Consider the following 13476-nt stretch of genomic DNA (forward strand, 5'->3'; position numbering starts at 1 on the left):
ATTGCGAATATTCTCAGAACGAAAGACGTTTATTTTTGTTCTCAGTTTTATCTGTCTTTGCTAAACAGAAATCAGTTTGTTTTGTTTCAAACGTGCACTTATTCTGGCACCCGAATAAGTGTTTTTCGTTTTATACTCTTGCAGAGGGTATAATGATTTCAGTCAGAAGTTTTCCAACCGAAGTGAGCTACCTTTCTTGTTATTTTTATACCCTTTACTCGTAGAGCAAAGCCCACAAACCACCCAAGAAGAAAAGCAATGACTTCAGAGCCAGATAACAACAAATGTATTTATGCATGTGTGTGTAATAGTGGCAGGCCGAACTGCGATGCAAATCGAAGAGCGCTGCCGGCGATTAAAGAGAACAGAGCGGCAAACTTATACTATTGAATAATTGAAAATGTTAGCAAATTGTCCTTTTTGTCTCCACCCCTTTCTCTCCAATAAATGCAATACCAATTTTAACAATCTTATTCCGATTATGTTGATGTAAGCTTTAAATTGCAGAAAAACAATGGTAGGGGAGCGGGAGGGGGCTTTTCGCTCTTTGCGTTACCCTTCTCTCCATTTTGACCTGCAGTGCATTTACATAAGCGAATAAGAAAGAGACGAAAGATCATTTATCCAGAGTTGAAAAGTACTAAAAGGCAGGAAAATGACCGAAAAATTGTGCACGTAACAGCGCTGTAAGTCTGCTGTTTTCCCATTAGTCTACGACTAACTCTCGTATGGCGAAACCTAATGCCTAATGCCTAATGCGATTTTTTAAGAATCTTCGAAGCGTATTCAAATTTTAAAGCGGTCTTAACATTTTGACTTAGCTTTAATCAGTTTTAAATTTAAGAGTTGAGTAACGAATATCTGATAGTCGAGACACTCGACTATAGCGTTCTCTCTTGTTTTTCTTTACATTTGTAAGTGTTCCGGCTTTGGCAAAGTCTTTTTTATCGTTCCGCCATCGGAATGTTTATTAACCTCTGTTTTTAACCTCTCTTCCTACTAAGACAGCTGTTTTTGTATGTGACTATACATTTATCGTTCTTTGACAAAACCAAAACTGTTGCTTCGAAAAATATTTGGTTGAAAAATTTGTGGTACGGTCAAAAAATATTTGATTAGAATTAAATATGCCATTAATTGCTCTTGTGAAGGTGGCAAAATAATGGTAATAAACTAATGACTAATAATTTTTTTTCTGATAAGAATGATTTAAGGTAAAAAAACGCTATAGTGGATGGCTTCGACTATCAGATACCCGTTATTCAGCATAATAAAGCTCAATAACATAATATACTGTAAGTAAGAAGGAGCCCGGTAAGACGACTATACATGAAAGCTGAAACAAAATACTTTTTTGAATAAATAAATTAAAAATTTTATTATCGTCGATTTTGATCTTATAATAATAATATATTAAACTATATTGGGTTGCTCCTTGGCGCATTTTCTCAATATTTGCCTCTTGAATCACCATATTAAATGCTTACAATTATACATTTTAAATACCACTTTAAATGCTTTTATTTTAAATTTTTGGGATGTGTTTTTGACTGCTTTTTTTATTTATTTTCACTAAGTGCGTACGAACGTACGTTCGCGACCCGTAGAAATGCTCACATACAAAAATATTTAGGTTGCTCTTGGCGCAATTTCTTAATATTTGCCTGTGTAATCACCGTGCTTAACCCGCCGTTGTACACCTTTTCTAAAACCTTCGGTTGTACACCCGGGTCTGGCCAGACCCCTATGTATTTACCTGCATTTGTATGGGAATATATGGCATATGCGAGGTCAATTAGAAGCATCGCAGGTATATTTTTGGAATTTCTTACCTCTCTCATTTGTTTTGGCATTATTGAGCTACCTACAGAAGCAAAAATAATATACAAAAATTTTTGGGTTTGTGAAGAAATACAATTTTTGTTTTGTCCTTTTTTGTTCTTCATTTTGACTCATTTCAAAGACTCATTTCGCCTTCACACGCTTTATTATAATGAACGGTTGAAAGTAAATTAACCGCTCTATTCGCGGTTGTTAGGACGCGGGGCGTCGATGACAAGGGACCTGTGCTGCGCTGGATCCATGCTATTCCGCTGCCACTAAACGTGAAGTTTGTTTTTGAAGGGATGGAAGAAAGCGGTATCGAAGACCTCGACGACTTGTGAATGGAACGCAAAAACGATTTCCTTGCCGACGATTGATTATGTCTGCATTTCCGACAACTACTGGCTAGGGAAGAAGCGCCCTTGCCTAACATATGGGCTCCGTGGACTGGCATACTTCCAAGTGGAGGTAGAATGCTCAAACAAAGATTTGCACAGTGGAGTTTTTAGGGGAACCGTCCACGAAGCTATGCCGGATCTATGTCACTTGCTCACCGTTCTTGTCGACAAGGACACAAAAATCCTGGTCCCTGGAGTGGATCGTGATGTTAGTATCTTGTATAAGTAAACCAAAAGCTCTATTCATTTTCGGCACATAGCTGCAGATTGAAACAAGGCTTTCATGAAAACCAAACAACGACGAAAGCGCAGGGCGAGAATTGTCCTTCTTCATTTCTGGTGGAAGCGTTTGTTGGCTCGTATGGTGCCAACTAATGCAAGTCCAATGAAAGCGAGGCTTTTATTGTACGACCACAGTTCGCATATCGGTTGGATAACTGTATCATCACATTTTCCCCTTGATCAACTTCACGGTCTTCTCCTTCTGATCGGCCACAATATAACTTTCCTTGCAAGGGATATTTTGTTTTCGAGTCACATGCCCACCAGACTTTTATGCCGTATTTCGCCGGTTTCGATGGAATATATTGCGTGAATTTAGTTCGGCCGCGATATGGAAATAGTTGCTCGTCGATAGTAATATTTTCATGCGGATCATAATTATCTCTGAGATTTTCATTCAAGAAATTCCATATATCTCGAATGGGCGCAGCTTTGTCGGTTCTTTGGCGACATTCACGTGTTCGACCGTTATCAAAACGAACATATCGTGTCAAAATCCTGAATCGATGATACGACATCGCTGCTCAAAAGATGGGCAAAGCATTCGTACGCCACAAAACTGCCGCTTTCTGTATATTATTGTGTGTTACACCCATAGCCAAAAGAATACCGATGAATGCATCGAGCTCAGTGCTATTCAAATCAATTTAAATTCTTTGTTTTGAATTAGGATGCGCTTCATTCCATTGTTGAACGGCGTCTCTTGCATATCGATTTGTTTCCGTGATGATAATAAATGAAATATTGGGTGTAAAAAATAGTCTGAATATAGATTTGCCATAATAAATAATAAAAAACCAGGTAGCATAGTAAAAATACATTATATTCCATATGTTTCCATACATTTTGTATAGGGGTCCAGCCAGACCCGGGTGTACAACCGAAGGTGTAACTTTTTAAATCCTTTTTTTCGTCCTGTTCTAGGATCCTTTTTAAATCCTCATATGCATAAATCGATAGAGAATTTAATATTAGGAAGCTACCTGAAAGGCCAAGTCGCTACCTATAATAGAAATATATAAAATTTTCGTTCAAAGTCAAAAAAGGTCTGGCCAGACCCGGGTGTACAACGGAGGGTTAAAATTATACATTTTAAATTACCTTAAATGTTTTAACTTAAAGCTTTTGGGATGTATTTTTGACTGTTTTTTGTAATGGCATGTTGGCAATTACTCTTAAAAGCTAGTTTAAAAAAATGTGGTCCTTAATAAAACAATTTTTTAATATTACTAATTTGTGGGTTATGTAGTTATAGTCCCATTGACATGAAATTTGTGGGATTTGGGCCCCATGCTTTTCCTTATCAATATTTCAAGTTTAGCGACTACAATTTCCTTGGTTTAGTTTATGCCAAACAATCGGCCATTCTATCCACGGCCCCAAACACCATTACCTAACACATGAGCTGAGTCGTAAATTGTTTTAGTTTAGAAAAGATATCATCATTTCTGTCAGCTTATTACATAATGGTAATAATCCGCGGTCGCTTTTCAGCTTTGTGGACAGAAAAAAAAGAGATTACATCGACACCCTTAAAACCGTTGTGGGAATTCAGTCCGTCTCAGCTTGGCCAGAAAATCGAGAAGAGATTGATCGCATGGTAGAATGGACTGCATATCGGCTCAGAACCGTGTGCTCTGAAATAGAACTGGTGGATGTGGGCCAACAAACCTTGCCGAGTGGCCAGATAATCCCTCTGCCGAAGGTCCTGCTCGGAACTCTGGGCAAGGACGCTTCCAAGAAGACAATGTTGGTATACGGCCATTTAGATGTGCAGCCTGCTCTGAAGGTAGATGGATGGAACACCAATCCCTTTGAGCTCACAGAGGTAGATGGAAAGTTGTTAGGACGCGGGGCGTCGATGACAAGGGACCTGTGCTGTGCTGGATCCATGCTATTGAGGCTTTCATAAAGCGTAATATTCCGCTGCCACTAAACGTGAAGTTTGTTTTTGAAGGGATGGAAGAAAGCGGTATCGAAGACTTCGACGACTTGTGAATGGAACGCAAAAACGATTTCCTTGCCGACGATTGATTATGTCTGCATTTCCGACAACTACTGGCTAGGGAAGAAGCGCCCTTGCCTAACATATGGGCTCCGTGGACTGGCATACTTCCAAGTGGAGGTAGAATGCTCAAACAAAGATTTGCACAGTGGAGTTTTTAGGGGAACCGTCCACGAAACTATGCCGGATCTATGTCACTTGCTCACCGTTCTTGTCGACAAGGACACAAAAATCCTGGTCCCTGGAGTGGACCGTGATGTTAGTATCTTGTATAAGTAAACCAAAAGCTTACTTTTAAAATTTAATTGTTCTCGAATTGGTACAGGTTGCACCCGAACTAAAGAACGAGCAGGCAATATACGAGAACATTGACTTTCAAGTTTCTGAGTACATGTTAGTTAATCTTATCTTCCTATCGACGCATTTAATATATGAATAGCTGTTACCTCTTTTGGAAAGACATTGGTGTTGACCAGCTGCCGCATAATGGCGACAAAACCAGGCTGCTTCAAGCCAGGTTGCGTTATCCCAGTCTGTCTATCCATGGAATCGAAGGTGCATTTTATGAGCCAGGGGCAAAGACCGACATTCCGAAGAAAGTGATTGGCAAGTTCTCACTTCGACTTGTGCCCGACCAGGACCCAAAGCACATTGAAGAGTGTGTCAGTAAATACCTTAGTGATAAATGGACAGAGAGAGGTTCGCCTAACAAAATGAAGGTTTGTTTTTGAATTTCTCTTCATTGTACTCTAGATTATAATGATTGTTATTGAAGGTTACTATGCTCTCAGCTGGAAAGCCCTGGACAGAGGACCCAAGCCATCCCCATTATGAGGCTGCGAAACGGGCCATAAGGCATGTATTCAATGAAAAACCAGACATGACTCGTGAGGGGGGATCCGTGTCAGTAACATTGACCATGCAGGAAGCCACCTAAAAAAATGTCAGCCTTGTGCCAGTGGGAGCATGTGACGACGGCGCCCACTCTCAAAATGAAAAAAATCGATGTCTACATCTACCTTGAAGGCGTAAGTTAAAATCGAAGAATATCACGATTCAATTTGATAATTTGTATTCTTTTAGACTAAACTGCTTGGCGCTTATCTGCACGAAGTGGGAAAATTGTAAGCAAGCAGACAATTTCTATACCACCTTAAAACGATGAAACATCACAATGGTGCACTTATTTTTATAAATATTGTCTTTAAATACACATTTTCTTGAAAAATGTTCATACAATTCATTCAAATTTCAGTGATCCATAAGGATTTGTAGTTCCGAAAATTTCCTAGTTAGTCCGCCAACCAATTTTGACGCACTTTTTTATGCGTTAGTTTGTCGTATATGATCAAAGCATCCGACATTGACCATGTATGAATTTGTAAATTCGCAGTATTTGTTAATCAGAGAAGGAGGATTTAGGGCTTATACAAGGTGAGTTCCAAAGTAAACAAGACTTTAAAAAAAAAGACAAGAAATAGTTTTTTCGGCAAAATCAATTTATTTTATTCAAAATAGTCTCTTTCTGCTTTAATACAGCGCACGGTCCAAAAGCATGTCGACCGAGTGTTTTAGCTCGTTGCCCGGTATGGCCGCCAGTATGCCGGTGCAAGCCTTTTGAATGGCCTCTACGTCTGCATAACGCTTTCCTTTCATCGGCAAATGTATTTTTCCGAAAAGGTAGAAGTCGCACGGTGGCATATTAGGTGAATACGGGGAGTGGTTGATGGTTAAAATGTGATTTTTGGCTCTTTAATGATGTCCTTCGAATGTTGAATTCTGAGCAATTTTTGGACGTCAGTCAATTTGTGCGGAACAAACCGTGCACACACCTTTTGTAAGCCCAAATGTTCGGTCAAAATGCGATAAATCGATGTTTTGGAGATGTTAATTCTATTTCCATGAATTTCAATGATGATTTCGGCTGATTTTTTATGAATCATCGATAAGCAATCATCGCCATAAACTTGTTTCATCAATTGAAACGTTTCGGTAAAAGTTTTACCAATTTTAAAACAAAATTTAATGTTGGCTCTTTGTTCGAAGCTCATTTTCTCACCGATAACAAAAACATACTGACACTTAAAACGCAATAACCTCACTTCCAATAGATGAAATGTCATGAAATTTTTACTGGAAGTCGATAAACGATAGCAGATTCTAACGCATATATAGATGGCGCCACTAGAGGGCGCTAGATTCAAAAAGTCCTGTATACTTCGGAACTCACCTTGTATATTAGGGGTTACGTAATTTATACATGCATTTGTTGTAGGATATATTTGAAAAGTTCAGAAAGGTTCAGATAAAAAGTTCTACAGCTCGCAAATAACAGTTGACACTTTCAATCTGTTCGACAAATAACATAAATGTCCTGTCAAATTGCGAATATTCTCAGAACGAAAGACGTTTATTTTTGTTCTCAGTTTTATCTGTCTTTGCTAAACAGAAATCAGTTTGTTTTGTTTCAAACGTGCACTTATTCTGGCACCCGAATAAGTGTTTTTCGTTTTATACTCTTGCAGAGGGTATAATGATTTCAGTCAGAAGTTTTCCAACCGAAGTGAGCTACCTTTCTTGTTATTTTTATACCCTTTACTCGTAGAGCAAAGCCCACAAACCACCCAAGAAGAAAAGCAATGACTTCAGAGCCAGATAACAACAAATGTATTTATGCATGTGTGTGTAATAGTGGCAGGCCGAACTGCGATGCAAATCGAAGAGCGCTGCCGGCGATTAAAGAGAACAGAGCGGCAAACTTATACTATTGAATAATTGAAAATGTTAGCAAATTGTCCTTTTTGTCTCCACCCCTTTCTCTCCAATAAATGCAATACCAATTTTAACAATCTTATTCCGATTATGTTGATGTAAGCTTTAAATTGCAGAAAAACAATGGTAGGGGAGCGGGAGGGGGCTTTTCGCTCTTTGCGTTACCCTTCTCTCCATTTTGACCTGCAGTGCATTTACATAAGCGAATAAGAAAGAGACGAAAGATCATTTATCCAGAGTTGAAAAGTACTAAAAGGCAGGAAAATGACCGAAAAATTGTGCACGTAACAGCGCTGTAAGTCTGCTGTTTTCCCATTAGTCTACGACTAACTCTCGTATGGCGAAACCTAATGCCTAATGCCTAATGCGATTTTTTAAGAATCTTCGAAGCGTATTCAAATTTTAAAGCGGTCTTAACATTTTGACTTAGCTTTAATCAGTTTTAAATTTAAGAGTTGAGTAACGAATATCTGATAGTCGAGACACTCGACTATAGCGTTCTCTCTTGTTTTTCTTTACATTTGTAAGTGTTCCGGCTTTGGCAAAGTCTTTTTTATCGTTCCGCCATCGGAATGTTTATTAACCTCTGTTTTTAACCTCTCTTCCTACTAAGACAGCTGTTTTTGTATGTGACTATACATTTATCGTTCTTTGACAAAACCAAAACTGTTGCTTCGAAAAATATTTGGTTGAAAAATTTGTGGTACGGTCAAAAAATATTTGATTAGAATTAAATATGCCATTAATTGCTCTTGTGAAGGTGGCAAAATAATGGTAATAAACTAATGACTAATAATTTTTTTTCTGATAAGAATGATTTAAGGTAAAAAAACGCTATAGTGGATGGCTTCGACTATCAGATACCCGTTATTCAGCATAATAAAGCTCAATAACATAATATACTGTAAGTAAGAAGGAGCCCGGTAAGACGACTATACATGAAAGCTGAAACAAAATACTTTTTTGAATAAATAAATTAAAAATTTTATTATCGTCGATTTTGATCTTATAATAATAATATATTAAACTATATTGGGTTGCTCCTTGGCGCATTTTCTCAATATTTGCCTCTTGAATCACCATATTAAATGCTTACAATTATACATTTTAAATACCACTTTAAATGCTTTTATTTTAAATTTTTGGGATGTGTTTTTGACTGCTTTTTTTATTTATTTTCACTAAGTGCGTACGAACGTACGTTCGCGACCCGTAGAAATGCTCACATACAAAAATATTTAGGTTGCTCTTGGCGCAATTTCTTAATATTTGCCTGTGTAATCACCGTGCTTAACCCGCCGTTGTACACCTTTTCTAAAACCTTCGGTTGTACACCCGGGTCTGGCCAGACCCCTATGTATTTACCTGCATTTGTATGGGAATATATGGCATATGCGAGGTCAATTAGAAGCATCGCAGGTATATTTTTGGAATTTCTTACCTCTCTCATTTGTTTTGGCATTATTGAGCTACCTACAGAAGCAAAAATAATATAAAAAATTTTTTGGGTTTGTGAAGAAATACAATTTTTGTTTTGTCCTTTTTTGTTCTTCATTTTGACTCATTTCAAAGACTCATTTCGCCTTCACACGCTTTATTATAATGAACGGTTGAAAGTAAATTAACCGCTCTATTCGCGGTTGTTAGGACGCGGGGCGTCGATGACAAGGGACCTGTGCTGCGCTGGATCCATGCTATTGAGGCTTTCATAAAGCGTAATATTCCGCTGCCACTAAACGTGAAGTTTGTTTTTGAAGGGATGGAAGAAAGCGGTATCGAAGACCTCGACGACTTGTGAATGGAACGCAAAAACGATTTCCTTGCCGACGATTGATTATGTCTGCATTTCCGACAACTACTGGCTAGGGAAGAAGCGCCCTTGCCTAACATATGGGCTCCGTGGACTGGCATACTTCCAAGTGGAGGTAGAATGCTCAAACAAAGATTTGCACAGTGGAGTTTTTAGGGGAACCGTCCACGAAGCTATGCCGGATCTATGTCACTTGCTCACCGTTCTTGTCGACAAGGACACAAAAATCCTGGTCCCTGGAGTGGATCGTGATGTTAGTATCTTGTATAAGTAAACCAAAAGCTCTATTCATTTTCGGCACATAGCTGCAGATTGAAACAAGGCTTTCATGAAAACCAAACAACGACGAAAGCGCAGGGCGAGAATTGTCCTTCTTCATTTCTGGTGGAAGCGTTTGTTGGCTCGTATGGTGCCAACTAATGCAAGTCCAATGAAAGCGAGGCTTTTATTGTACGACCACAGTTCGCATATCGGTTGGATAACTGTATCATCACATTTTCCCCTTGATCAACTTCACGGTCTTCTCCTTCTGATCGGCCACAATATAACTTTTCTTGCAAGGGATATTTTGTTTTCGAGTCACATGCCCACCAGACTTTTATGCCGTATTTCGCCGGTTTCGATGGAATATATTGCGTGAATTTAGTTCGGCCGCGATATGGAAATAGTTGCTCGTCGATAGTAATATTTTCATGCGGATCATAATTATCTCTGAGATTTTCATTCAAGAAATTCCATATATCTCGAATGGGCGCAGCTTTGTCGGTTCTTTGGCGACATTCACGTGTTCGACCGTTATCAAAACGAACATATCGTGTCAAAATCCTGAATCGATGATACGACATCGCTGCTCAAAAGATGGGCAAAGCATTCGTACGCCACAAAACTGCCGCTTTCTGTATATTATTGTGTGTTACACCCATAGCCAAAAGAATACCGATGAATGCATCGAGCTCAGTGCTATTCAAATCAATTTAAATTCTTTGTTTTGAATTAGGATGCGCTTCATTCCATTGTTGAACGGCGTCTCTTGCATATCGATTTGTTTCCGTGATGATAATAAATGAAATATTGGGTGTAAAAAATAGTCTGAATATAGATTTGCCATAATAAATAATAAAAAACCAGGTAGCATAGTAAAAATACATTATATTCCATATGTTTCCATACATTTTGTATAGGGGTCCAGCCAGACCCGGGTGTACAACCGAAGGTGTAACTTTTTAAATCCTTTTTTTCGTCCTGTTCTAGGATCCTTTTTAAATCCTCATATGCATAAATCGATAGAGAATTTAATATTAGGAAGCTACCTGAAAGGCCAAGTCGCTACCTATAATAGAAATATATAAAATTTTCGTTCAAAGTCAAAAAAGGTCTGGCCAGACCCGGGTGTACAACGGAGGGTTAAAATTATACATTTTAAATTACCTTAAATGTTTTAACTTAAAGCTTTTGGGATGTATTTTTGACTGTTTTTTGTAATGGCATGTTGGCAATTACTCTTAAAAGCTAGTTTAAAAAAATGTGGTCCTTAATAAAACAATTTTTTAATATTACTAATTTGTGGGTTATGTAGTTATAGTCCCATTGACATGAAATTTGTGGGATTTGGGCCCCATGCTTTTCCTTATCAATATTTCAAGTTTAGCGACTACAATTTCCTTGGTTTAGTTTATGCCAAACAATCGGCCATTCTATCCACGGCCCCAAACACCATTACCTAACACATGAGCTGAGTCGTAAATTGTTTTAGTTTAGAAAAGATATCATCATTTCTGTCAGCTTATTACATAATGGTAATAATCCGCGGTCGCTTTTCAGCTTTGTGGACAGAAAAAAAAGAGATTACATCGACACCCTTAAAACCGTTGTGGGAATTCAGTCCGTCTCAGCTTGGCCAGAAAATCGAGAAGAGATTGATCGCATGGTAGAATGGACTGCATATCGGCTCAGAACCGTGTGCTCTGAAATAGAACTGGTGGATGTGGGCCAACAAACCTTGCCGAGTGGCCAGATAATCCCTCTGCCGAAGGTCCTGCTCGGAACTCTGGGCAAGGACGCTTCCAAGAAGACAATGTTGGTATACGGCCATTTAGATGTGCAGCCTGCTCTGAAGGTAGATGGATGGAACACCAATCCCTTTGAGCTCACAGAGGTAGATGGAAAGTTGTTAGGACGCGGGGCGTCGATGACAAGGGACCTGTGCTGTGCTGGATCCATGCTATTGAGGCTTTCATAAAGCGTAATATTCCGCTGCCACTAAACGTGAAGTTTGTTTTTGAAGGGATGGAAGAAAGCGGTATCGAAGACTTCGACGACTTGTGAATGGAACGCAAAAACGATTTCCTTGCCGACGATTGATTATGTCTGCATTTCCGACAACTACTGGCTAGGGAAGAAGCGCCCTTGCCTAACATATGGGCTCCGTGGACTGGCATACTTCCAAGTGGAGGTAGAATGCTCAAACAAAGATTTGCACAGTGGAGTTTTTAGGGGAACCGTCCACGAAACTATGCCGGATCTATGTCACTTGCTCGCCGTTCTTGTCGACAAGGACACAAAAATCCTGGTCCCTGGAGTGGACCGTGATGTTAGTATCTTGTATAAGTAAACCAAAAGCTTACTTTTAAAATTTAATTGTTCTCGAATTGGTACAGGTTGCACCCGAACTAAAGAACGAGCAGGCAATATACGAGAACATTGACTTTCAAGTTTCTGAGTACATGTTAGTTAATCTTATCTTCCTATCGACGCATTTAATATATGAATAGCTGTTACCTCTTTTGGAAAGACATTGGTGTTGACCAGCTGCCGCATAATGGCGACAAAACCAGGCTGCTTCAAGCCAGGTTGCGTTATCCCAGTCTGTCTATCCATGGAATCGAAGGTGCATTTTATGAGCCAGGGGCAAAGACCGTCATTCCGAAGAAAGTGATTGGCAAGTTCTCACTTCGACTTGTGCCCGACCAGGACCCAAAGCACATTGAAGAGTGTGTCAGTAAATACCTTAGTGATAAATGGACAGAGAGAGGTTCGCCTAACAAAATGAAGGTTTGTTTTTGAATTTCTCTTCATTGTACTCTAGATTATAATGATTGTTATTGAAGGTTACTATGCTCTCAGCTGGAAAGCCCTGGACAGAGGACCCAAGCCATCCCCATTATGAGGCTGCGAAACGGGCCATAAGGCATGTATTCAATGAAAAACCAGACATGAGTCGTGAGGGGGGATCCGTGTCAGTAACATTGACCATGCAGGAAGCCACCTAAAAAAATGTCAGCCTTGTGCCAGTGGGAGCATGTGACGACGGCGCCCACTCTCAAAATGAAAAAAATCGATGTCTACATCTACCTTGAAGGCGTAAGTTAAAATCGAAGAATATCACGATTCAATTTGATAATTTGTATTCTTTTAGACTAAACTGCTTGGCGCTTATCTGCACGAAGTGGGAAAATTGTAAGCAAGCAGACAATTTCTATACCACCTTAAAACGATGAAACATCACAATGGTGCACTTATTTTTATAAATATTGTCTTTAAATACACATTTTCTTGAAAAATGTTCATACAATTCATTCAAATTTCAGTGATCCATAAGGATTTGTAGTTCCGAAAATTTCCTAGTTAGTCCGCCAACCAATTTTGACGCACTCCTTTATGCGTTAGTTTGTCGTATATGATCAAAGCATCCGACATTGACCATGTATGAATTTTTAAATTCGCAATATTTGTTAATCAGAGAAGGAGGATTTAGGGCTTATATATTGGGGGTTACGTAATTTATACATGCATTTTTTTTAGAATATATTTGAAAAGTTCAGATAAGTTCAGATAAAAAGTTCGACAGCGCGCAGAACACATATGACACTTTCAATCTGTTCGACGAATAACATAAATTTCCTGTCAAATTGGGAATATTTTCAGAAATTTTTGTTCTCAGTTTTATCTGTCTTTGCTAAACAGAAAACAGTTTGTTTTGTTTCAAAAGTGCACTTATTCTGGCACCCGAATAAGTGTTTTTCGTTTTATACCCTTGCAGGGGGTATAATGATTTCAGTCAGAAGTTTTGCCAACCGAAGTGAGCTACCTTTCTTGTTATTTTTTATTTTTTTATTTCTGTCAGCTTATTACATAATGGTAATAAACCGCGTTCGCTTTTCAGCTTTGTGGACGGAAAAAGAGGAGATAACATCGACGCCCTTAAAACCGTTGTGGGAATTCAGTCCGTTTCATCTTGGCCAGAAAATCGAGGAGAGATTGATCGCATGGTAGAAGGGACTGCAGATCTGCTCAGGACCCTGGGCTCTGTAGCAGGTTTGCTGCGTAGTATTATGTATGTATGTATATGTTATTGTATTCCTTCTAGATAATTCGTGTAAGTTCTA

The 13476-nt window shown here is 38.9% G+C and overlaps 2 pseudogenes; both read left to right on the top strand.

The window, feature by feature from the left end:
• Nucleotides 1–2479: 2479 nt before the first annotated feature.
• Nucleotides 2480–5741, top strand: LOC119559140 (annotated as a pseudogene).
• LOC119559142 lies at nucleotides 5402–12655 on the top strand (annotated as a pseudogene).
• Nucleotides 12656–13476: the final 821 nt, after the last annotated feature.

The sequence above is a fragment of the Drosophila subpulchrella genome, unplaced genomic scaffold, assembly GCF_014743375.2.
Source record: "Drosophila subpulchrella strain 33 F10 #4 breed RU33 unplaced genomic scaffold, RU_Dsub_v1.1 Primary Assembly Seq18, whole genome shotgun sequence".
Taxonomy (NCBI): Eukaryota; Metazoa; Arthropoda; class Insecta; order Diptera; family Drosophilidae; genus Drosophila; species Drosophila subpulchrella.